Consider the following 27695-nt stretch of genomic DNA (forward strand, 5'->3'; position numbering starts at 1 on the left):
ACTGGTCAACAGGCTTAATACCCTTAAACGCTGCTTAACAGTCCTCTCCCCAGAAAATTTCCACACTACTTTTCAGAAATTGGCGATGGGTCTAATCCTGGATGCAAAGTCAGAGATGATCCATGAATAACATTCAGAATCCCAAAAAAGAGTTAATTCCAACCTTGAGAAAGAGAAGGTAGGTATTTCAGCATGCACTATAATATTTGTACAGTCAATCGTACTACAAATATACGGAATCCAAATTTATTGGGTGCGCGGAAAGGAGCCACCAAATCCTCTTTGTTTGAACAGGCCTACGTCTTCACAAACAACTTTCCGAGCACTCTCAAATAAATTCACAGTGTTGTGTAGTTTTTCATCAATCTTATTTTCTTCCAGAATTTTCTTATAGTCATAGTAAATTACATGTATTAGAGTGGATGTATCCCTCAAATCCCTGTAATTCTTCAATGGTCCCTGTATATATATATATATATATATATATATATATATATATATATATATATATATATATATATATATATATATATATATATAACAGAATCAATCCATTTTGCACCTCCTGGGCCCCAGACCAGCTCCTCCTCGAACCACCCCATAAAGAGGTTTGTGAACAAAGGAGTAAATCTGGAACCCATCACAGTCCCGCATGTTTGCTGGTACCATTTATCCTTGAATGTAAATACATTATTGTCCAATATCAATCGTGTCATAGACAACAGCATTTCTGTATGCATAATTAGTTAAAGTCTATTGTAAAAAATAAATAAATAAATAAAAAGTACTCGTATTTTAGGAGATTTTCCTTATACCACTGTTTCAGTTCGATATTGCTCTTGTTTGAAATACAGGGAGATTGTAATTAGTATGTAAAGGGGTTAGCATAATACACTGTCCAGCTGACTAAGAATGTCATTGTCTTAGTCAACTCTGTTCATAACTATTACACACTTTCCCTGGTCTACCTCTCGGATCATGAATTCATTGTCATTTCGTACTGTTTTCAATGCCTGAGTTTCTTGGGAGGTAAGCTTGTCCTTCCTAGGCGACATGGGATTGTGTAGTATATCAAGGTCATTACATACATTTTTAAAGAAAATGTCACAATTGTTGTGTGGGTGTAAATTAGGTGTCCATTTTGATTTATTATGCAGACCACTATCCTTACTCCAATCGAGATACCTAGTGGAGAAGCTACTCTCCTAACACCCATAGTATTTTCTTCACTTTCAGTAACAGAAAGGAGAGTGCCAGTATCAATTACAACCTGTATGGATAGGTTGCGGAACACCTTATTTTGGAGGTCATTGTGCAGTGTGGCTTGCAAAATATTTTTTATGCGTCCCGATTTTTTCTTTTTACTTCTTTTTTTCTATTAAATCTATGACTTCGGAGCATAATTTGACATACATTTTGTACATGCAGCCTGCCATTTCATGCGGAGACTCACTGTAGGGTCTGGTTGGTTAATTAATTCATTTTTGGTAGGTCAAGGATATAACCCTCCGGTCAATACGTTCCATAAGTAACCTGTCTTCCAAAGGTGAAGCCTCTGGGAGGGTAGTTTCTGGCAGGATGGTGGCCATAAGTGCATTTCCAATTTGGAGGCATCTGAACTTCTCTCTTGGCGCCATTTCGTACTTCTCTTGAAGTTGTTCAAATAGAATAACCCTCCCCTCGACCCAGAGGTCACCAACCCTTGATATTCTTATTAGGTCGCATTGTTTGTACCTTTTGCAATTGCCTACCCCGCCCAACTTTCCGGTTCCCCAGAGTGGGGTGAACTGCGTGGTCGTGTTGTACGAGAACAGCTACTTGTTGGCTGTGTGCCATATATGGACTGTGTATGCAGTGGGTCCCGTGAGACTTCTCCCCTGAGCTTTGTTGTAGAGTGCCCTCATAACCCCTCTGCGTCCTGATTTGTTGACATGTTATTATTTCCTTGTGTTTAATTTAACCTAATATCACAAGAGACAAAACATGAATTGAACATCCTGGGAGGATACTATGCTTATGGTTTGCAATAGATGTGGTGTCGCTGTATACAAATCTATTAACAGAATTTGGGATGATCGCGATGACTACTTTTTTTAACAAAAGACCTGAACTACTTATGCATAAATAAAGCTTGTTCTATTTGATACCACTGATAGTAGACAAAGTTTTTTATGTTCAAGGATAAAGGGTACCAGCAAAAGTGCAGAACTGAGATGGGCTCCAGATTCACTCCTTCATACGTGAACCTCTTTATGGGGTGGTTCGAAGAGGAGCACCGCAAGGTGCCTGCCACGTAGTGCAGGGAAAGGCACTACATGCATTTTTTACTATTGCAGTGAGTGAACACACAATATGCGACCGCTACAGTGGCATTTGCATCGTAATTTCACATGTGGGACCGCCGTCATACAGGCGGCCGGTCCCACTCACCACCTTGATGGTGGGCGGACTCTTCTCTGCCCGCCATCGTAAGGACCCGCTTAGTTTCTGGATGAGGAATTGTACATATGTAACACCAGCTGCAGTACCATATGTACAGAAAGCATACATTATGCAATGCAATTCTGCATGCAAAAACTGCACATCCTGTGTAAACTTGGCCACATCATTCATCCTGAATCTAACTATGTCAGAAAGGGAGGTGACTAGGTTACGGGAGTACACCCCATTCCAATGGGCCAAACACAATCTCACACCTAGGGATATAGATCACACCGCAATTAGAAGGACTGTTTACAGCAAACTACCCCCCTATTGACACAGTTGCAACATGACATCAGAAGCTAGAGATATATATATATATATATATATCTCAATCCAAACAAACAGAGTTACCTCATGAGGAAGAGCCACTTAGGTAGGTAAAATCGCTTCTTTATTTCACACGAAGGCTGCACACAGAAGGTGAAAATGTCATCTTAAAAATTAAACTGCTAATGATGCCAGACGCGTTTCAAGTCTAAAAGACCCTTTATCCATGGCAGCAGTTGAAAATGCATCACAAAGCCGGTTTTTCTGCATCGATTAGGGCACACAAAAACGGACTCACTGGAGAATAATAGGGTGAGACTACAGAGACCAGAAGGCCCGAGAGGTGGCCACGCCCACTGGGGCGGCTCAAATTAACTTTAAGTAGTCTCACCAAACCGGCTTTGTGTTTCATTGCAGCCAATGCCACTGAAGAAAAGTCGTCTTGACTTGAAACGCGTCTGGCAGGTTCGTGCATGATTTTTGATGACACCTCTGACCCCCTGATTGCAGCCTTCGTGCAAAATAAAGATATATATATATAGAGATATATATATATAGATATATATATATATATAGAGATATATAGAGATATATAGAGATATATATATATATATCTATATATATAGATATATATATATATAGATATATATTTTGGTTTGGCGCATGCACGCAATTAAAATGAAGGTACTCCCTAAACTATTGTACCCGTTTCAAGCTCTCCCGATTGATCTTGAGGGGGTGGCCTTGCCCGACTTCAAGCTTTATTAGAAGACAGAACAACTTCAGGTACTTGCAGAGGGAATCGGACAAACACTGGCTCCACATGGATAGGGCAATAGTGGGAAGGATGATATGGGATATACTATGGGAACCAAAAAAGGATAGACCGTGAAATGCTTACCCGAGTACCCTCACCAGGACCCCTCTTAAGATATGGGACGGCATCACCAAAAGGGCTGGGTGGACTACATTTCCCTCTCCCCATAACCCAATCAATTTTAACACGGAGTTCTCCCCCCCCCCTCCCTCCCCGTGCCCCCTCCCTCCCTCCCCCCTGAACCTAGGGATCTGGGGGGAGGGGGGGAACGTGGGGGGGTAAGGCAGGAATTTTTCGGCGAGATAGGAGGGGCCCAGATTAACCAAGCCTTGTGGATGATACAAAAGGTTTTGAACTTAATACGTTGACGGATAGGGAGCCAATGCAATTCCGTAGGAAGGGGTAGTGAAGGGGTCCGAGGTGAGAACATTGAGGACCAGCCGGGCTGCCGTGTTCTGCATCACCTGTAGTCTGCTGAGCAAGGCATCATTTGCCGAGATCAGCAGACCATTACAGTAGTCCAGGCGGCTCAAGACTACTGCCTGGACTAAGGTTTTTCAGGCAGAGTCAGGGAGTAGGGGGAAGACTCGACGTAGCATGCGGATTACATGGAAGCAGGAACCTGCTGCTTGGGTAACATGTTCTTTCAGACTGAGATCACGGTCAAGGCGAATCCCCAGGTATTTAACTGAGCTTAGGGGAAGGAAGAGGGCCTAAATCCATTGGCCACCAATCCGGCGTCCATAGGAGGGGAGCTTCTACCAGAAGCATGATCTCAGTTTTTCCTACATTGCACTGGAGGAAGTTATTCCGCATCCAGTGCGATATGTCCCTCATCCCGTTAGAGACTGCCAGTTGTACCGGGGATGAAAATTTATTGAATGGAAAGAGGAGCCGAGTATCATCGGCATATGATATGGGGATAAACCCATACGTCCTCATAAGGTTGGCCAAGGGAGCAATATAGATGTTAAAAAGGGTTGGGATCAAACATGAGCCCTGAGGTACTCCCTTGGTCATAACCACCAGAGCCGACTGATACGAGCCCAGGTTAACGTTCTGAGAGCGATCCGACAAGAAACTTTTCATCCATGACAGGGCTGAATCTCTTAACCCAACTTCCTCCAATCTTCTGAGCAAGACACTATGGGAAACTGTGTTGAATGCCGCGGATAGGTCCAACAGCACCAGAATCATTGAATGGCCCTTATCTAGGGTCATTCTGATGTTATCCGTTACTGTAAGTAACGCAGATTCGGTGCTGTATTTGGGCCTAAAACCGGACTGGGAATGGTCTAAACATCCAGACAGTGAGAGATAGTTGGACAGATGGGTTTTCACATATTTCTCCATTATTTTGCTCCAGAATGGAAGAAGAGAGATGGGACGAAGGTTAGAGAGGTCTGTCCACGGAATATTGGATTTCTTGCGGATGGGTCTGACCTGGGCAACCTTCCATTCCCGTGGGACAGATCCCTCAGAGAGAGAGATTGATAATAGGCTGCACCACGGGGGACAGCTGATTCTCCAAAGATGGAATGAGTTTAGCTGGGATGTGATCTGTAGGAGATCTGGATTTTAGCCTGTGGATCAGGGTTTCAACCTCTGCTAAGGTAATGGAAGGAAAGCACTTTAACTTATGCGGATTCGTCATTTCCAAATGGTCCAAGGCCATAGGAATCTGTGATGAATTATCAGCTGCTGTTATTTTCTCGTATAGGAGTTCAATCTTCTGGGCAAAGTGTAAGGCAATGTCATCACACAGTTTTTGGGAAAGAGTCTCCAAGCTTTCACATGCTTTTGGATTAGTGAAGGAATGGAGAATTTGATACAATATTTTTGTGGAGTTGCCAGCCTGAGTCAGCTGAGACATAAGGTGCGTTTTGCGTGCTCCCTTTATGTTTTTGTGGTAGCTGGTCAGGGAAGCACAATACTTTCCCCTATCTACCTCATTATGTGATGAGCGCCTTGCTCTTTCCAGTTTCCTACATAGTTGTTTCTGACTTCGTAAGAGGGGTGTAAACCAAGCAGCTTTGGGGCGTTTAGATTGACTCAGAAAGAATTTAAGCGGCGCAATGTGGTCAATAGCTGTGATAACCGCTGAATTAAATGTTGACAGTGCTTCCTCAGTGTGGTCTCATGCCAGAAATTGCGGCTTCATAAATATACTTTGAAAGTTTTCTGCCGACACCTTCTGCCACTGCCTCCCCAGATACGGTACAGCTTGATTGGGGGGGTTTTAGGATTATAAAAAGGTACTGGATATCAAATTCAATGACTGAATGATCTGACCAGATGAGTTGTTGGAGAGGTTTACACTTGATCTTAGAAGAGTTAGAAAAAATAATGTCCAAGGTGTGGCCAGCTATACGAGTCGGCTCCTCATTAAGCTGAAACAAACCTAGGAGGGATAGATCTGCCAGAAGAGTCTGGACATCAGGGTTGGAGTGACATTCGCTATGGACATTGAAATCTCCTAATAGGAAATTACTTCCCCTTTTACTATGAGGAGCAAGACACTCCACCAGTTGTAAGGAAAAGTCCAATAGAGGTCCTGGGGGAGGGGGGGGGACGATAGATTAGCACCCCTATCCAGCTATCCTGCGGGAGCTGGTCGATTCTAAAAATCAACAACTCTACAGTCGCATTTCTACGTTGATCTACCACAGATGTTTAAACCGTCTTGGTGTACAATAGCTAAGCCCCAACCCCCGGTTTTTATGGGCCTGTCTAATCTAATCATTTTATATCCCTCTGGTATACCTAGAGTTATGGCAGGGACAGAGTGGGGTTTCATCCAGGTTTCAGTGAAAAAGCCTATCTCAGGTTGGGCTGAGGACACAAGGTCCCAGACTTCAATCGAATGTTTTGGCAGAGACCTGAAGTTGCACAGCATATTTTTCCACCCTCTGCGAGAGGTCTTTGGGTAGGGATCACTTGAGCAGCTAGATAGATTGAGGGTTGATTGGAAATGGCAGCCTCGGCAAGAGAAAGGGCCTTCAGGGTATGGCCAAGACTCTAACAGCTATGATGTGATATTTAGGGGATGTTTCCATCTGGTGTACAGAGTCTACCCAATGCATTTAAGATTGTATGGACATTTTGTGAAATACATCCTGATTACATAACGCAATATTCTTGCATGTAAAGGATGTTGTTGGGACTGCAACTATGTGTAGCTAAACTTAAAGGGTGGCAGTGCTTTGGTTGTTGGGCTATTCAAGCACTTTAGGTACACAGTATAGACACATTGGATGTTGATCTTGTATTTGAGCAATATGGGTATATGACGCGAGAGCAAGCCTAAAGGGTACTGAAAATTATACCTCACTTTGTATTCTAGAGATTGGACGCTTGATATTATTCCCACACTCTTCATTTTGCAAGACGAAGTACGTGGTTATGGTAAGCAGACATAATAAGATATGTGGGCGGTTACTTACCTCCTTTTTTGAGGTAATAACGAAGGTCTTGATAATTGACAGATTTGGATGAATCAATACCAAGAAACTTCTTTATCACAATTTTAGCTCCAAACTACCCAATATTAGGTAAGCAGTTTTGCTATGTCAGCTCTAACAGTGGTGACTGATTTATAGACTTTCTTCCGATCTTTAAGCACAATTTCACTTAAGTTCTCCTCACTTAAACCCCAACCCCCACTCACTCCCAAACCCCTTCCCCGCCCCCTCTTAACACATCGTTTGACATGTGTCTTACATGCGTATTTTCAACTTACATATTTGGGACTACATGCTTTCTATTTCAGCAAGCAATAGGACTTTTCTTCTGGGTGATGTCACTTGTAATTATGTTAAAATATTGTTTGATGTGGAGGTGTACATATTTGTTGTTGTAGCCCTGATGAAGTCCTTTGCCAAATGCTTTGGCATGGATGAAACACGTGTTGGCTGAAGTTGTGGGCAGACGTATTGAATACATAATTCTGGAAGAAAATAAACAAGATTGATGAAAAACGGCACAACACTACCTGAATTTATTTGAGGGTGCTGACAAAATTGTTTGTGTTAACTCCAACCTTGTCAACAGGTGGTGGTATTTCCATAATGGCAGTAATCAAACACGATTTTGGTTGAACACCATCAATAGAGACCACACAACCTAAGAATTCACTGGTTTCTGTTAAAAATTCACACCTATCCCTCTTTAGCACAACACCCTGATCTTGAAAATCATGAGGACTTGATTAAGTACAGTATCAGGTGTTTGGCGATCAGGACCATAGATGTACACATCATCTTGAAATATAGTTATCCTACCAATCCCTTGGAGTATGATAGACATCCCCGTTGGAATACCAAAGCAGCCGACGCTAGTTCTAACAGTAGGCTACAGTATAGATAGGTACCCCTCAGGGAGAGAAAAGCTGTGAAATGTAGTGAATTTGGATCAAACGCTATTTGGCGATATGCCAAATGCAGGATCACAGCCACAAGACAGTAGAAGGTGAGTATGGGCTCACGTTGTGTGGGGTAGTTTCTCTCGCTAGTCGCCACATATAGTAAGCAACACAGACGTCAAGGAGACTGGAGAGCGTATTTTTATTCAGGCAGGTACAAACAACAAAGCTACCACTGAGCTGCTCATAGGCACACTGCAAGCCAATTCAAATATCAACAGTCCATAGAACGTTCATCCTTCCACAACAGATATTTGATACCCTAAATACGATTTTGGTCACTCTTGTTCGGGGATCCGGGCGGAGACGTATCGGCCTTCGAAAGCTTCAACTTGACACCCGATTGGGAGGCCTTGGAGTGCCTGACCTAGGCGGCTATTATTATGCCAGCCAGCTTCAGTGGCTGGCGCGTTGGGTGGCGGGCAGGAATCTGCACGAAATTACTTATACATCGGGTCAATTGGCACGCGGCGAATTGCACTCCCTGTTGTTGCCTAAAGCCCGGATTTTCCTAGATTGCCACACTCTCCTTCGCACAGCTCTGACCTGCTGGAAGAAGGCACTGGAGTAGCGGTGTGGCAGGCTGACCCGTTAAGATGGGGCAGGGCAGAAGGGATGGCCTTATGCCGGGAAGAGGAGAAAGGACGGCGGAAGTATCCAATTGCACAGGACTGGGAACTTATGTTGTTAGATTTGGAAGAGATGGAACTGGGGCTATCACAGGTCGATGGGTTGTAGAAGGGAGTTTCGGGGGAAGCAGGGTGTGGGCACACGATCACATACACACGATGGTGGTCCCTGACGTGCCTTACGCAACATTCCAAGATAGCCCGTTATTCACGACACGAAGTGTTGCCCGTTGGTATTGGGGTGCCAGTAGACGTACAGGTTGAGGGGTAGGGGGTGGAGGGGGGAGGGATGGGGTACGGGCTTAATCTATTACACAATTTGCAAAATACGGCTTTTGTATACTGATGTGTAGCATAACAATGTCTTTTTAATTGAGGTTTTCTCACACACTTTGTACCTAGAATTTAGATCCCTTTCCCTTATTACTTCAGACACTGTAATAGTGAAGTTAATATTGTTTAAGCCGGTTTTGGGAATAGTAGGGGCGAAAAGTTAAGACTGTTTTGTACATGAAGGTAATGACAAGATGTATGTCCTACTGCAGTCGCAAATAAAAAGTTTTTAAAAAACAACAAAAAAACAGTCCATAGAACGTCAACCCTTCACCAGCCTTCCACAATGAGCAGGACGACCTGGCACAGAACTCCGGTGCCTAAAACTTAAACAGAAAACTACATACTCCTTAGCTGCTGTATGGAGATTGTGTGTAGATACGCTCCTCTGGACACCCTGAAGTACACATCGACATGCAATGAAGGAAAACCTGTAGTAGCTTATTCCTGTGAGCATGTATTTTACGATCACCTGCTCTGCCCACCCTGGATCGCAGCACCAGGAAGCACTGCAAACTCAGTGCATCGAATGCTCCGTCGGCCAACGGCCGCACTCATCATTCCTTGACTCTGTAAAGGACACCCATGAAGTGAAGAAAACTGCAAGAAAAAAAATTACGAACCAAAATGAACACAGCAGGGAAAACAAAAAGAGCCACAACAATCACAGAAACAAAGCGGTAACAAAATGAAAACGTGTCATGGACGGCAAAAAGGACAGTCGAAAATGAAACGTTTGTGTTTAAATGTTTTTTAGCACCAAAATGCCAATATTATCGAATGAGAGTTTTTCAGGTGTAGTCTATTATGCTATACACTTGGTCATGCTTTCCCACCCTAAATTAGTTTTACTGGACTGTCGCTACCTTGCATAACCAGGCTTGTCAATGCTGAGGCAGAGTGGCAGAAATAGGTGAGTTTCTAGCAAGTGTGGTGAATTCACAACCACGACCCCTTCTATTCCATGAAGGATAAGAGAGAAGGTAGGCATGTATCTATGCACTGCACTAGCAAGAGGACACGTCAACATCTGTACCACTTAAGGATCAAGGATAAACATAACCGACTAACCTATCCACCACGTAAAATGTACTTGCATGTTTCACTACACTAATTCAACACTAATCCTCTATGGGTCCCGGAGTAGTGTGCTACTCGCTGAAAAAGTGCTTGGACGCCTTGTCAGGGGTAGTAAGCACTATATAAATGCAATTACAATACAAATGCAATTACAATACAATGTCATAGCCCCTTTAAAGATAGGTTTTCATTTATCAGTACAAAAAGTATGGGATTGAAAGAAGGACCAACCAAGGGTAGGAATCTAGCAAAGCCCATACAATCCCTCGTACATGGAAATGCAAACCAAAGAAGCATTAGCATGTGTGACCAAGACATTCAGCCAAACTTCAGGCAGCAGAATACCATCATATTTTTATTTCAAAAGCTTTAAATGTATAGCTGCCGTTCCTGAAAGGCTGAGCTTTGTGGAGAACAAAACTGCTTAAGATCAGATACCTTCCTTAACGAAAGTAAATTAAAGTAGTGCTGTTGCCTGTTGAAAATGGGTAATTTTCAGACATTCATTTTATAACTTCCAATGTGCGAGAAAGTAACAGAAAAATTACAGAGTGCTTATAATTACTTTTATAAACTCATCAGGTATGCAGCTTTTATGGTTTAAAACCAATACCATGACTCCCTACTTGGCGATATACTTCACTAACTATGTGAGACATCTGGCACATTTGCTTCACAAGAACCACTATGATTGAGTTGGAAAGTGAGAGGCTGTCCTTTTTTCAGCCCTTCCCAGAGTCATGTGGGCTTTTTCATGGGTTCTTGTTTCATTCTTTGTATTGTAGCCTACCAATTTCTACTAGTTGCTTCAGCTGTGCCAGCTCTCCTTAAAAACGAATTCATGCTGTCCCTTGCAGCATTCTATATGCAAAACACACATGGGGCTGTCACCGGTCCAGTTAGGGGCACAACATGGATAACATACCCAAAAACAAAAAACAAAAACAAAAAATAATAATCAGGCCACTCAAGTGCCATGAGAGGGGAGGTCAAGAAAAATAAAGAACGGTCTGAACTCAAGTCATCACATCTTCTCACTTACAAAATGTGCCCCCAACGACAAGTGAATGTTCTTCCGATGGTTGTAAGTGGAGTCAACTAGATTTCTTCTAAATATTAAATCCTTGTATTTTATTGATACCCAAAGCTTTGTACTAGATGCAGTCTTTCATAAAGTCCATACACACATTTTTGATAAACTACATGTATTTTGTAATAGTTTATGCAGGTAATTTTACACCTCTCCGTACTGAACTCCTCCTCCCAGGTTTGCCAATTTAAAATAGCATTACTAATCGAGTTTTTAAACTAGAAAAAACTAAGAAAGAGGGCAGAACAAACAATCTTCCCAGAAGCAGGAGCCATGAGATAAGGGGCTATTAAGCACTTTCTAAATTCCACTGAAAACAGGCCTTGGCAACAACTTGTATCTGCACGAATCGTGCTTACCTCGGCGCTCTGCCTTCCATTTCTTCACCCGGTCGCTCCTCCCCCCCCTACATCCACACCTGCCTCCCCCACCCCCTGGATCCTCCCTCCGATAGCTTGCCTTCAACTAATTATTTCAAGGAGGAGCTGCCTTCCAAAAATGAAATTGGTATAATTTGGCCACAGGCACATTTGTAAACTACCTTCATTAAACCAGAGGGGGAAAAAAGCCAAATACAAGACCTGTCGAAATTCCCTACCTACAAGTAACTTCTTGCATGCACGACCAGGGTTGATGTGCCAAAAAGCATGGTACTCTGGATCACGCGTGAGGTCCAGACTTACATGAGTAACAACGGCTCTACCCAAATACCTCCAACTCTAAAGTTCTGCTTTTTATGTCGCTCTCTTTGATCCCAAACTATACTTTAGCCCACACAAATGCTTTGATCAAAAAACATCCATCTGCACCAAAAGTGCGGAATCCTCCCCACCATCATGTCCCTCATCCAAAAGATCTTGCTGGTCCTCGCAGTGAGAATTCTACTCTTGGGCTAGAGTAAAAAACATCCATATAAGTCTACTCCTAAAACAAAACTGCAAAGAAGCCCAGACCACGCAAGGCTATTCTCTATGGTTTGAAAAGAAATAACCATGTTAGCCAGGACTTGAAATTTTTGATGTGACTCGTGCTAAATGAACAATCAAAGCTTATAGCACGAATGCTAGCGCATAAAGCAATGTGCAGGCTCCACATCAATGTGTTCCGGTACTCGATACCAAAGATCAGACTCCAAGATCAAGCTTCCTTCATCCAAGTAAAAGCTTTTTGTGGTAGATCACTTCACAATGAAAAACTGTACCCTCTAGAACTCGCTTACTCTCCTTTACACAGATAATTAGGCTTAATGAAGAAATGGAAAGCTCTGAATACCCATTTATCTCTCCTTTTAATCCAATGGTCCTCAATGCCTCCTTGCATACAACATACGCATTCGTCCAATTGTAAGAGACTGAGAACATCAAGCACACTATATAAATACAATAAAATTAGAAGAAAACGATCACACAGTTCATCAACCGGAAGCAGAGACATCCTGATGCAACGACGCTGCAAAGCCCTTCTGTGCCGTTTTCAGTCCAATTACAATAACATCTCTTGTAATTTTCAGCACTTTGAAGATGCAGGTTGATATGTAACGTTGATGTATACTCCTCACTTAGCTAGGTGAACCCAGCAAGGTCTCTGAACCAGTGGTTGGGATTTAGCAAGAATAAACACTGATCAAGGATTTCTTTCGGTCCAATTTTAAAACCATTGCTACTAGATGAACTTAGTATCTTCCTGCCAGTTGCCTCGTTTTAAAGTTTTGTCTGGGTTACGAAGGCCAAATGAGAACAGTTAGCTGGATTCTCTTCACCACCCAGAGTCTGCCATCAAACTGTCAAACATACAATACTGATGTACTACTTAAAAAAGTAAATGGTTCCTCATAATATGAAGTTGCCAGGAGTACCTTCAGGCAGCTCGGTGATCTCCATTCATAAGCCTCACATTGAGAAAGCAAGCAAACTCAAATATTACTTCTGCTGTTAAAACGTCTGAATAAAAATGCAAAACAGGTATGATGGAATGCGTGAATTATTCTCAGACGCCAGTTATTACTTGGGCCACATTTCAATCAATCTTTTTTCTGCACACCATGCCACCTCAGTTTGGACCCAGACATATGCATATAAGTCTAGACTTTGCTCCAATAGGAACAGTCCAACCTGAACTGCTAAGCTGGATTCTCCCTGAACAGGAACAAAAGCAACCCAGGACCGGTTTTGCCCTAGTCTGAGGCAGACAAAGACAAAATTAAGAAAATGACCATTTATGCAGTACTAAATGGATGGTATATTGGCACTTTTTATTGTCCTTTAGCCAACCTGATGTCACCCTTTTTTTTATCAACCTTAAAAGTAGGAAAGACTGAAGGGACCCCATTGGGATCTGAATGCTTGATCTGCAGGCTACACCAGGTTAATTAATTGCCCATATAAACATTTTAATTTACAGCTTGCATGAAGCATTTTCCAATAGGTAGATATGAACCTCTTAGGAGCAGCTACAATCCATGAGTTATGGTCTCTGCAGTTTACCCATCACTGTGAATGTGCTCACAGAGAAGAGAAGTTTTTCTCACAGGAGAGTGTAACTCCACTGCCGGTCATTCACTGGTTTGTCAAAAAGTTACTATCCATGGAGCTTGTAATGTTTTGGCGCCTAATTTGGCAGGTTAATTAAAAGTTCCAGTTCTTGCAATTATTTCCTTCATTACTGTACTTTCAAATGGAAGCTAGCTTGTGCTTAATAATCAAGACTGTAGCGGTATGTGGGCAGAAGTCCCATATACTTGGTGATTTCCCAGCTAGTCAGTTGTTGCAACAACATCCTGTTTCCTCCTCCACAAGAGTTGTATATAGCTCACTGTGGCCTTCCATTCCAACTTTGAAAGCAAAATTCCAATAAGCTAAGCTGACTCAAAGTATTATTGTTCCAAAAAGTGGCTCTTACATCTGCCTGCGAAACCTTTGAACTGCAGGTGGCTAGCACATTTTATTAAACTTGTAAGCTCTGGCCTCGTCACTTCTTTCCAAACTATCTTTAGACTAATTCCGGCTTTCATACACTATTTTTCCAGCGTGTTACCAGGACTCTTCTTTGGGTTTGCGCCCTTTACAAAATTTGAGTCTGGAGCAAAAGGCCAATGGGAATTCCTGTGCATCAGCACAGCGATTGCTAGATCAGAGCTTCGTTGAAGTTAATGCAGGTTGCCCGCTGAGGATCATTTCTGTTTGTTTGAACTTATGAACTGGGCCGCAGACTTAACCACCTACATGGTCCGACCCCATCATGGACTCCCTTTCTTCTACAATAGCCTATCACATACTGGATCCCTCCAGCACGCACTAATTGGATATTCCCCCCCACCCCGACCCCTTTTCCAAATTTCCATTTATTAAGTCCTCAAAAAAGCTAAAATCTTAATGATGGCTTTGAGTTTGTTTCTATTTGGATTGCTGTTACCACTTTATGTGCTGCCTTCCTGACCAAGGCGAGGGTGCCCTGTTCTGTACAGGGCCCATTTTAGTTTTCCCTAGGTTGCCTAACTGTGCCCGACACAGGCTGCATTAGCTTTGCACGTTACCATATTAACATGTGTGCTTTTGTGCCACATTACATTTTCACACAGAACCTGCAGTTGTTTTCTCGCTCTGTGCTTTCCTGGGATTTAGTCTGGACAGCAGACAAGGCCAAACAATAATGTCCCTTGTTAATTTGTCTGGTCAGGCACTCGCACCTAAACACAGAAATGCAGCTGTTTATGAACATGTAAACCTAGTCATATAGGTATGCATGGCAATGTAACAGAGAGCGAGAGATAAATATTTAATGAGTGAAGATCACAACTGTATCTGAGATGTGTATGCTAATGTACGGGGTCCGCTGCTAAACCCAGAAATCTTTGCTGTGTAATCAGTTTGTTCTGTAGAAGAGGGGTGTGGGGCGGTGGGTGGTAGGCTAAATCGGTCTAATGATATGACAGGGCTTTTCATAATATACAGTTTATTGACAATGCTGACTGTATTTTTGCTAGGCAGTTGTTTTCCCAATTGTGGCACATATACTGCATTCTAAAGCACAATAGTTTAAATAAACATTTCAAACTTCTTTTGTGTCTCTTTCATATCTTATTAGTCAAGTAAGAGTGTGTGAGCGAAAGGGGGTGTCCTGTCACCACGATCCCTGAGAGGGTCAAAATGCTGTGTTCTGGGGTGTCAATCCCTTGTCTCTCTGGATAGGAGTAAGAGGGCAAGTGAGACAATATAGCTAGTCGAACTCTGGCTCATGGTGCTGAGGTGGTATGGTGACTCAGTCCCCATCTACTAATGGACTATGGTCCCAAGCATAGTTCGGTTTCTGAGCAGGATCCCGGCAACAACATAATTAGCTAGTTCACTGAATTAGCATTACAAAAATATCTTAAAAGGATGCACACATTTTCAGGATGGCAACAGAAAAGATGGTCACAGAAACAATAAAATGGTGTAACGAATGATGACGCTGAATACTACTTAAACCTCTCAAGTGTAGGCAGAAAGAGTAAGGATGGATGGAACCCAAGGCTCCCCCTTTGCATTCTTCTTTGCTAAAACAATAAGGGCACTAAAAGGGTTATTTAAGCCCTGAGATTTATATGTAGGCAACAACATTCTACAATAAAAAGCATTTGCGTGGGGGAATTGGTTGAGTACTTTACTACTGATAGGGAGTTATACTGTATAAAACTAAAGTAACAGGACAAAATAGGTATTTATGCTTGTCATTACCCACCCTACACTTACTGTGTGCTTACGACAAACTTGAACCTGAAGCTAAGCAACTGAGAAAAACCAGAATTAGCTCAATATTCTGTCGACTTCTATTCGGAGCTAATGCTAAAGGGGTGCAAATTGTGGCTGCGTAACTTTCAATCCCACTAAATACTTCTACTTTTCGACAGGAGTCATAACAACTTGCAAGTATTTAGGTAAAAAAAGCAAAAAGAAGAAAAGCTCTATGTAAACAAGCACACTATGACCCTAATGTACTGCATATCATTGAGATGGGGGCATGATGTCACCCAATTTATGATCTTGCACTTACTCGTTGTAGTGACACCAATATGTGTGAATAAATATGTAGTACTTGTGCCATAGCAGTTTGCTGCATGTTAGTCCATGATGAAAGAATACATTTATTTTTAAATGGCATGCAATACTGGTATTCATACTATATACACATACTTTCAAACTCAGTAGACAAGGACACTGAAATTCAGGGAAATAGCGATTTGGCCAAAATCAAATCAATATGGTCAAGTTTGAAGTGGCGGCAACTATGAACAGGGGTGGCTAATAAACAAGCACTTCACTTACCTGTATTGGGATGCCGCCTCTCTTTAACCCTCATTCTCTTCCTTACTCCAAGTCCTGGAAGCACATAGGCTCCGAGATTCCCCTAGCCAATCACGACGCTGCTGTCACCAGCATGACAGCAGCATTGTTACTGGCGTTGCGATGAGGTTCGGCACTTAGGCAGGGAGTGGGAGGTTGTACATGTGCTCCACCCAGCCTTGCAATATAGCCGGGTGAAGAACATATTAAGTGCATATGACTGGCGAGCGCAAGACGGCCAGCCAAACCGGCATGCGCACTTAGAAAGTGCACTACTCCTCCACCTGCCCTGGATAGATTAGCCCTACCCCCCACCTAAGATGAACGAACCGAGCCAGTGCGGAAAAATAAAGGGATGGTAACATTTTTACTTTTTTCCGCTGCTCGAAGCAGTGGGGCGACGCTCCTCTAACTAAGCGAAGGAGCCACTCCAAGTTTGTAAGATAGTCTCTGACCTAAGATGTTCAGGCTTCATGTACAAACATATCCACCCACAAGCCCAAGTCAATTTAAGAGTCAATCATAAAACGTCATTTTTTAAGGGAAGGTAATACAATTTGGATCCACCACAATATCTAAAGAGAAAATATCAGCATTGGTATTGCTTTCATCTGGATCTAAGAAAATCGTTGAGGACAGTAAAACATTTTTTTCTAAATATGGAATTTAAGGGAAGGCATGTTATCTCAGTTGTGGGAAGACTTACCCCACATCATGCTTTACAAACAGAACAAATGGAACAGCAACCCTACATATCTAGTATACAAGCTCACCATCTCTGGTGGCTCTCTGCACCCAGGACATCAAACTACAGACTAAGTGAAATGAAAAAAAGAAAAACTCACAAGGCAGCCGACCTTTTCCATCTATGTGCCCATGACATGGAACAACATCCCTACATCCATCAGGACAGCACCAACGACGTTGATCCAATTTATTAAAGATCTGTACAGCCATCTCTTTTAAGAACACTACATCACAATGCATTAACAGGCCACGAAAAATCATACAAATGTTACAAGACCGGCAAGTCTAGCGACCTGAATAACCTACTTGTCCTAACTAATGTGCTTGACCCATAAACTGGTATCAAACTGAGTGATCCTTGGCAAAAATTTTATTTCACTACGTGGCTTTTTTCTTCAATTTTCACACATTAGAGAACACCTTCATATGCGAGCTCAGCATGCCTACTGCACCAAAAAAAACTTGTTTTATTTAATAGACTAAACATTTGCTCTATGTAGAATAAGAATCTAGACCACATTTAGGGTACACAAGACCCCTGATTTGACTCTTAGTTCACTAACAGAATTGTCATCAGTGCAAGGGCAGGAATGTTTCTCAGATAATGTTTTTAAAAAAAGTATTACTAAAGCATAATGTGGTAGCATAGTGGCATTTACAGACAGTACGTTGCCGGTTGAAATGGCCACAGACTCCCTAACATGCCGTTTTACTGATCAAACTAAATAGCGTAAAACTAATAACGTAGAGAAATTGGGTTTCACCAAAAATTTCACCAAGTAAAAAGAAAAATCTGATTTGTTTTAATCTTATTGAAATATACGGTTCCATCACACTTCAAAAATATGTGCTTTCCCAACTACTGAAATATATTTTCAATTATTTCTATAATTAAATTCATAAGCTATTTAAATATTGTGTCAGAATTTTTTTTTATATCTTACAGCTTTTCTTGCATACTTCCTGTACACCAGCATGATTGTTAGACACTTCGCTTTACAAAATTCTCTAACTTTGTAGTCAGAGAAAGGAAAGGAAACGCTAATCTCCAGGATAAAATAAACATCAATTTGTACGAAGATATAAAAGGACATTTGGACCTCAGTCTTTGAACACACAGCAAATGTGATAAGATAAAAAGATTTAAAGGCATTTTTACTACTCATTCACATTCGTAAGGAACAGAACACCTGTTCTTTGCAGCTCCAGCTTTCTCCCCAGAATGAGCCGGTAGGCCGTAAAAATAGCTCACCCGGATAAAATTCGAATCGCTGAGTAGATTTGTCGAGGCCAGATTAAGCATCGGCAACCCAGCTACCTATTCCTTCACTGACTGACTTGATGAGTGTGTTTGGTCCTGTACTGTGGGCCACTGCCCTTTGGCTAGCTAGATGTGTGCTACAGCAATACCATACACATATATATTGTAACACTCAGAGACAGCATCTTCAAAACATAGGGCTCCTTAAAGTTGAACTAACTTTTGAGCTACTTTACAAAAATGTTCCCCATATCCAGTTGAGAGGTTTTCCTTTCATGCTAAGACTGTACATTTGTACTATGTCACCCCTCTTAGAGGGTAACTAACCACCTTAATCAATACATTTTTGCAGAAATGAAGTACACAGCAGTAGAGTAGATCACTGGTGATGAAATGGTTCCATGGATTCACATTATGACTTATTGTAACTTCACCATATTTATTACTTTAGGCACTTGACTAAACATAATATTTGGTTATGTGCTAAACAAAGGTCTAGAAACCCAGGTACCCAAGGTCAGTAATGTATCCAACAGAACTCAAGCAGTGGTAAGGATGCATTTACAGGTATTTGAAGATTCAAGCAGCAAGCATTTTTATGTCTGGTCAAAAACTCTTCAGACATCAGTGCGCCAGTAGTTTTACAATATTAGGAAAACTGCACCAAAATAAGTTCATTTTCGTCAAAATTATGGGAGGTGTGGTCCATTTAAAAATAAGTTTACAAAAACATTTCAAACACTTTTATCTGTACATTAGTTATGTTGAAGCTACATCACCTAACGTGAAGCCTTGATACTCCCTAAACAACATACATGCCAAGTAAGAATTCAGGGACAGCAGGCATATCATCGATATTCGGGCGCCATGCAACACAAATTTGAGAACAGAGAAGGTCAATAGGAAAGGATAACTGGAAGAGAGGAAAGCTCCAAAACAAGGATTTGTGGGTTATAGAAAAAAGAGCAACCAGAAGACGTTGAGAGGGCAGGTTGATTCAGATACAATACAGGGAAATTACATGAAAAAGGTACTCAAGAATGGAGAAGTTGTGCGGAGAGGGCAGATCAGACTCAAGTGCTAGGAGACTGTGCAACAAGCCAGAGAGAAATTGGGCCTAACTCAGTATAGGAAATGACACACAAACCCAGAAATGAAAAGTCGCCGACATTATGTACATTTGGACAAACACCCAGGTCTTAGGGAATTACACGATATGTACACTGTTAGTTACAGAAACTTTCAGGAACTGGAGAAATGATCGAAAATACACAAACAGCTCATATTGCCTAGGAGAAGGGTAATACGACTTGAACATCCCTCTAAGAGAAACACTTCACCATACGCAGTACGACTTCCACGCTTACTCGAACCAGGGAAAGGTATTTTGGCCCCTTTTTGTTGACAGACAAGACAAACTGCTCACATAACAAAAGCGGCAGATAGTGTGCTATGCCAGAAACGTGTAAGAAAACGAAATAAAACAAGTTTCACCAAACCCGTTCTCCTAACACGTACAATGGTCAAACCAACATAAAACACCTTTATGTGTTTGGTTGTAAGAAGGAAAATAAGCCACAAAAATAGGACTACTGTTTTGTTTACCACAGACTTAGACTCAGTGAAACCCAACATCCTGCCTGAATCTGGGTGAGCATCCAGAATAAGAAACATTCATTCTTTTAATTCACTACACATGGGAAGGCTATTGATGCCCAATAAATAAAAATGGTGACTATCAGGCTGTAAAAAAATTACAAAACACATGCATTACAACTTGTTTGTATATGCATGCATTTGGAGACTCAAAGTGTATTATTAGAGAAAGACTTGATCATAAAGCACTGAAAAAAATGACATTACAAGCTTACTCTGTAACAGAGGCGACTGCAGAATACAATGTTAAGGTTTTCAGTGTTTTTTTATGTGTTTTAATATTTATATCCGTTAACGTGTTAACGTGGGCATACCTATCTGCAATGGATCAGTGCAGCAAGGATGAAATGTGAATTTCTTGGCCAACACCATCACATTCCATTTAGACAATTGAAAGGCTGCTTTTTCATTTTATGGTGTATTGTATTTTTCTGCATGAGATAATAGATATCAAACGGAATGTCCTCTGTCATAGCTATCAATTGCTCTTGAGCCTGAAAACTATCCGTGAGGACTGTGACAGATCTCTGTATGTTATGCGAGGAAAAGCACTCAATGACAACTCTGAATACCAGCTCATACACTTTCCAAATGTTCTATGAAGCAACACTCGCCGTCGGTCGACTACAGCGTCTGACAGTTCCCACACGCTGCCCAGTCTTTCAAGTGGCAGCTCGTCTTGCAGCCCCTGCCCTAAAAGATGTTGCAGCACACGGTCAACTCTCATTCCAGCTTTCGTTACAAGCTGCCCACAATTCTTAAAGCAGCAGATCCCAAACCTGTCCGCCATATTCGTTCGGGGATGGGTGGGGGGAGGTAAGTGGGTATGACAAGCTCTTGCCTTATGAACGCACCTACCACCCACGCCTTTTCCTCCTCGAACCCAAACTGCTGCATTCTGCGAGGAACACGTCCAAACCTAGCTCGTGATCTTTCATCCTTATGAATGAACAGCAGTTAACGGATCCCACCTGTGAGCTGCAGGGCTCAACCCACCCCAGTTGCTCGGTCTGAGTGACAGCACTCGCGCCTTGACCCTTCGCTGAGCAACAGTTCAGCTGCCCTAAGCTTTGCCTGAGATGATATAACGGGGTGAGATCGCTGTGTACAATGTGCGGGGCAGTGAAGGGAGGTGCTGCTACTTACACGGACCATCCGTGAATTCAGCCTCATGTCGGTAATCCGGAGCCGCTGTTCTAACGGGTGTCATTTGACCATCATTTTAGCACTTCCGGGTCGCATAACAACCAATACCACGACTGAACATGCTCTGAAGGTAGGGGAGGGGAGGGGGTCGTGTCGGAGTAGGCGGTACTGGTAGTGTGCAAGATGACCTACGATTGGAGCACTGTGGAGCACCTCAGCCAATCGTGGTGCAGTCCATCTAGGAGCGACCTCTTAGGTGAGTTAGTCAAGGGCTGCGTGGAGATAGCCACAACAAGGTAAAAAGCAGAGTCTGAGTCGGTATGAAAGCTAGAGGAGGCACAATATTTATATACATTTTTCTAATCCATGCGTGACGCGTCCACACAGACAAAACATTTAACCGTGAAAACTCGAACGTTTCAGTATAAACGATCCAAGTGCGAGGGAAGACGCAGCCAAAAGGGAAGGGGAAGGCGAAGGCAAAGGTAAATAATAAACAAGCATTTGCAATGCAAAAGGTCTCGCATTAGTAAAAGTTTGAGTTTTTGGCGTGGGGCGCGTAGCAAATAATAATGCAACACTAATAGCTCGAATTTTTAGTAATGGAGACCTATAGAGTGTAGTGTATTATGAAAATAAAAGGTGATTTGTAATTATATGGGCCAAATGAGAATGGTAAACAGTACCGACCCCTGAACATGCCCAGCACACAATACCTGTAACACATTACCACAAACTAAATAAGCAATTGTGTGGGAAAGGAGAGGGAGTGGTGGGTACAGCACAGGGAGATTAAGTGACAGAACTGGAAACAAAGCTTAATTTAATTTTAATTAAACCACATTAAAAAGAGCTACGACCTCGGAGGCGTGTTGTTGAGATGTATAACAAAGCTAATTCTTATAGGTGCATGAGTTTTTAATAAAACTGATTTTACATCAGCAATTAAGTATAAACATCACTGCTGTTGCAGTGACTATTCGAAATGTGATAATTTCCTCATAGGCTTTATATAAAAGCAGACACCACCACCAGATAAATGAATTCACAGTTCCTATGGGTAAAGCACCATGAAATTTGCTACATAGTTTGTGATTATTTGGTGCTTTTATAGAACATTGAAATTAAGTGGCATTGTTCAGATACGTGACATCCATCGTGGTATACTGTGTTAAAAGATCTGTCACCACACGGTTTGATCAGAGCAATTTCATTTATTGACAGAAAACTCTGAATGCACTAGAAGACTAGCACACAGAAGCACGGCAGGTGAGGCAGGGACGCTGACAGGTGAACGATTCTGAAACCCATCCAGGGTGGCTGTAAGCAACCCAAGCTAGGGGAATTGAAAGTGATGCTTCATCCAGATGTTCACGTAGAAGGGTTATATGAGGAATGACGTGTGCATTGTTTATTAATTTTACAAAACAGTGGCCCTTATTTTTGTTAAATAAAAAAAAATCCTACTGAGTTATTATTGTTTATATATTCAGAATATATTCAGCTAAATAATTCAATTTACAGGTTACAGGTGAATCAAGGAACTGCAGTACGTGGGGAAGGCTGGCATTTATAAGCTATAAGTGCTGGCACCATTGGTGACATGCATTCATTTGATTGAATTATGAACCCTGTACAATCTGCTGTTCATGTTACAACTGCATGAGATGAAGGGTTCCATCATAGGCAATTATTTCCTTTGATCTCTTCATAATGATTTCCCTCTTGGTCTATTGCAAAGCCAGTGGCAAATTGTTCAAATAAATCTGCTTCAGTATTTGTCCTGCTATAAATATTCACTCTTGTAATTACGTTAGAAAAAAAAAATGATGTATCTGAAAATGTAGATTTTCCCCAGCCACGATGGTCAGAAAATCTGGATTTTATTAAAGACACAGAGGCTAATATTATTGCAATCTTCTTTATTTAGCTCACCACAGCCACTTTAAAGAACTTAGAACATTAAAGGAAAAAAGTCCAACCTAATAAAAGGCCAGAACACTCAGAACTCTCCCTTCTTTTTTAAGATCTTTTCATAAAATGAAACACAATGTGTTTGTAATTTAACCATCAAAAACATCAACCAGAAAAAACATTAGAAATGTCCATTTTAAATCTAAATCTCCTTTTGAGGAAGGGATCCTCTCCAGCATCAAAGTACTTCAATATAGAAGGAAAGTCCAATGTAGTTATCCCCTTCTCTTTTTTGGATGCCACCGATCAGATAAGTTCACTGATTCACTATCTTATGTTTTAGATATGTCACACATGATGAATGATTGTGTGCTTGTATGCAATGCGTGGCGGTTAATATTGCCACTGACTGAGTCCTCATATTCTTTATTTTGGCTAATTTGAATTTGTTTAGCATTTGTTTGACGCCCGCATGTTATTACCTTAATCCCCCTTTCGAACTAGCGGCAATTCAGGGATATACCTCTTGAAACTTGCTACTCATAAAGATAAAAAGTTAAACTCATATTTTTACCGATTACCCTGAGCGTCAGTTACAACCGCGAGCCGCGCTCCATGGTAACCACCGGCGTAGCTAGGAACGCGCATTCCATGCATTGTTAGGAGCGGCCGTATCCCTTGCTCCCTGCATTGTCAAGAGCAAGAGTATCCCTACATTGCCACAAGTGCAACCCGACAACACCCCATTCGTTGGGGCTTGTGAATGAACGTGTGCATAATTTGAAGTCGGAGATCGGTAGATGGTGCCGATAAGCATTATCATTCCTGGGTGCTTTCCCTGACCTCCGGATGTTTTTCTCCAATATAAGCAATAAAAATAGAAAAGAGACCTTTGCATTTACCAGATCACGTCAGTCTACGTCATGATGTATGACTCAATGGCCATTTAAGAGGATTGGGATCTCTCTTACCTTGCTAAAAGAATACTAAGGCAACCAAACAGTCAATTTCACCATTGACATTACATTCGGTTTGCAAGTTATCTTGGTGTCTACGTTGTTGTAATTACTCTTGACTCATCTCTATTGTGACTGAAAAATTAGATTATCTAGACTCTTTAAATTAGTTAGAGAATAGAATAACTAGCCAAGGTCTTAAGATGAATAAGGAAAATACTCCTATCACAATGGAGGAATCTCTAGAAGATAAACTAAAAGGAATGTTCGAGAGATTCTCTCAGGACCTAGGGAGGAAAATGGATAAAAAATTAGAAACTATAATGAATGAATGGAGCATTATATCGGATGAGGAAGGATTCTGGGCGGCTGGGGAAGGGTCCCTTAATAAGAGAGGAGGTAAGGTAAATAGAAAATGCAAAAATGTAGAACCCTCTGTGTCCTATACCAAAAGAGGGACATTTAAAGACTCTAATAAGATTTTGGTTAGTATGAATATTGGTGGTGTTGAGGACACACAAGGGAACCGTGGTAAGGTTCCACATAGAAATGTGGAAAATATTAAAGCATGCAAACATACGGTTGCGCACTGTGATGACTCCTCAGGGATGCAGAAGTAGAATTAAGCTGCTCTTCTGACTTTGACAATTATGAGAGAATCCCAGCACAAAAAACTGACACTTAGTGGGGCCTAGGCCAAGGGAGTTCCAGGAACTCGTTTTATAGGGGATTCCAACCTAACCTCTACCAATCACAATATCAATACGGGGGATTCAATCCTCTAAGATAAGATTATAAAGGAAGAGGATCGGGAGGAGAATGTCGCTCACATGGATCCGGTAAGTCAAGACCTTTCTGTTATCCCTATAAAACTGGGCGGCAGACTTGCCCAGTTTTCCAACAACTGGTTAAGAGTAACAAGAGATCCCTGGGTGCTAGAAACTGTTATGGGATATTGCAAAGATTTTGTGGACGAACCTGTACAAGATCATATTCCAGAGATTATAAGGTTCAACGAAGAACTAACAAAATTGGTGAACTGAGGTTCACAAACTGAAAGAGAAAGGTGCCATTATGGAATCAAGAGGGACCCGAAAAGGGTTTGTGAGCATTATCTTTTTAGTGAAGAAAAAAGACAAAGCTATGAGACCAGTTATAAATCTAAAGAGTTTGAACGACTGGGTAGAATATCACCATTTCAAAATTGAAGGTCCACATCTAATAAGGGGTGTGCTTCAGCAAGGAGACTTGTTGACAAGGTTAGACTTAAAGGATGCGTACTTGACTATTCCTATCTGCAAGGATCATCAAAGATCCCTTCCTTTCAGATGGGGTGGAAAAATGTGGAAGTTTGTATGTCTACCTTTCGGTCTCTCATTGGCCCCTTGGTGTATCACCAAGGTTCTGCGGCCAGTTGCAGCCTTTTTGAGAGAATGTGGTGTACGTTTAATTATTGATCTAGACAACATCCTGCTAATGAATAAAAAGAAATTAAGGGTTCAAGATCATACTCTTTTAGCAATAAACATATTAGTAGAGCTAGGATTTGTTGTGAACAGACAGAAGTCATGTTTAATTCCAAGCCAGGTGACTCAGTTCCTAGGATTCATGATAGACACAGTACAAGGCCAATTGAAACTACAGATAGAAAAATTGAAACCTATAAAAAAGGAATGAAGCAATATTTTACTAATAGTGAGAATATCTCTAAGAATGTTAGCAAGGGTGATAGGATTGTTATCTTCTACAATTCAAGCCATTTTCCCTGGACCTTTGAACTATCTGGCTCTCTAACGTTTGAAAAGCAAACACCTGAGAGAAGGTTTGAAATATTCAGAGGAGATAACTCTCGCAGAAGAAGCCGGTGGAAGAATTAAACTGGTGGTTAAAAAATATAGAGGCGTGGAATGGGAGAGCAATTCTGGGTCTCTTCCAGACTTGGTCATAGAATTGGGTGCAAGCTTTTCAGGTTGGGGAGCAATATGTGGTTCAACTTCTACAGGAGGTCTCTGGACAGAGAGAGAGAAGAACCTGCATATAAATTGTTTAGAAATTCTACTGGGTTCTTGTGCGATAAAGAGCTGTACAAAAGACACTGCAAAGTACTTGATTCTTTTGAGAATGGACAATGTGTCGGCCGTGTGATATGTGAAGAAGCTAGGGGGTCCGAAATCGAAGGACATGGCAGATTTGGCAAAGGTATTTTGAGATCATTGTTTAAAACTGAATATTGTAGTACAGGCGGAACAATCCCTGGTTTGAACAATGTGGAAGCAGATTGGTTTTCAAGGAATTACAGAGATATGAGCAATTGGTCTCTGGACAGAGGAATTTTCTTGAGATTCATGGATCTTTGGGGGTCCCTTTCAGGTGGATCGGTTTGCGGACAGACTGACTACATAAGTAGAGAGGTTTTATCAATCAATCAATCAATAGCATTTGTAAAGCGCACTACCTACCCGTGAGGGTCTCAAGGTGCTGGGGGAGGGGGGAACGCTGCTACTGTTCGAAGAGCCAGGTCTTGAGGAGTCTCCTGAAGGTTAGAAGGTATTTGGTCTGCCGTAGGCAGATGGGGAGGGTGTTCCACGTCTTGGCCGCGAGGTGGGAGAATGATCTGCCACCGGCGGTCACTCTTCGGATGCCGGGGACGGTGGCGAGGGTGCGGTCTGCTGAGCGGAGCTGGCGGGTGGGGGTGTAGAGGCTGAGTCGGCTGTTGAGGTACGCTGGCCTGGTGTTGTGGAGTGCCTTGTGTGGATTGGTGAGGAGCTTGAAGGTTATCCTCTTGTTGATGGGGAGCCAGTGCAGGTCTCTAAGGTGGGGTGTGATGTGGCTACGGCGGGGGACGTCAAGGATCAGGCGTGCGGCTGCTTTCTGGATGCATTGGAGCCGTTTCAGGAGTTTGGCCGGGGCTCCTGCGTAGAGCGCGTTGCCGTACTCCAGTCTACTGCTGACGAGGGCCTGGGTGACTGTCCTTCTAGTTTCAGTGGGGATCCACTTGAAGATCCTGCGAAGCATGCGGAGGGTGTTGAAGCAGGAGGAGGAGACGGCGTTGACCTGCTTCCTCACAGCGAGGGTGGAGTCGAGGATGACCCCTAGGTTTCGTGCGTGGTCGTTGGGTGTAGGCGGTGCTCCTAGCATCGTCGGCCACCAGGAGTCGTCCCAGGCCGGGGGGGTGGTACCGAGGATAAGGACCTCTGTCTTGTCCGAGTGCAGCTTCAGTTGGCTGTTACTCATCTAGTCGGCGACGGCCTTCATTCCTTCATGGAGGTTGGATTTGGCGGTGTGGGGGTCCTTGGTGAGTGAGAGGATCAGCTGGGTTTCGTCGGCATAGGAGATGATGTTTAGGTCGTGCCGTCAGGCGACGTGGGCGAGCGGTGCCACGTAGACGTTGAACAACATTGGGCTGAGGGATGAGCCTCGGGGTACGCCGCAGATGATCTCGGTGGCTTCGGAGCCGAAGGAGGGGAGGCGGACGATCTGGCGCCCGGATCCGGAGTCTGCAGGTATAGACGCTTTCATGCAAGATTAAAGGGGTCTGATTGGATATGCCTTCCCAATGTTTTCAATGATAACA

The 27695-nt window shown here is 42.3% G+C and overlaps 1 protein-coding gene across 3 annotated transcripts in view; it reads right to left on the bottom strand.

Annotated features, from left to right (window-relative positions):
- The window catches only part of GLCE (glucuronic acid epimerase), a 391006-nt gene extending 369620 nt beyond the window's left edge, over nt 1-21386 (bottom strand). For 2 of the 3 annotated variants that reach the window (XM_078683007.1, XM_078683003.1), the window contains exon 1: nt 21252-21386. The gene's annotated coding sequence lies outside the window, so the exon portion shown is untranslated. Of the gene's footprint in view, nt 1-20959; nt 21085-21251 lie in introns of those variants that run through there. The other variant, XM_078683005.1, reaches the window with a different exon arrangement.
- Nucleotides 21387-27695: the final 6309 nt, after the last annotated feature.

Source organism: Lissotriton helveticus, chromosome 3_1, assembly GCF_964261635.1.
Source record: "Lissotriton helveticus chromosome 3_1, aLisHel1.1, whole genome shotgun sequence".
Lineage (NCBI taxonomy): Eukaryota > Metazoa > Chordata > Amphibia > Caudata > Salamandridae > Lissotriton > Lissotriton helveticus.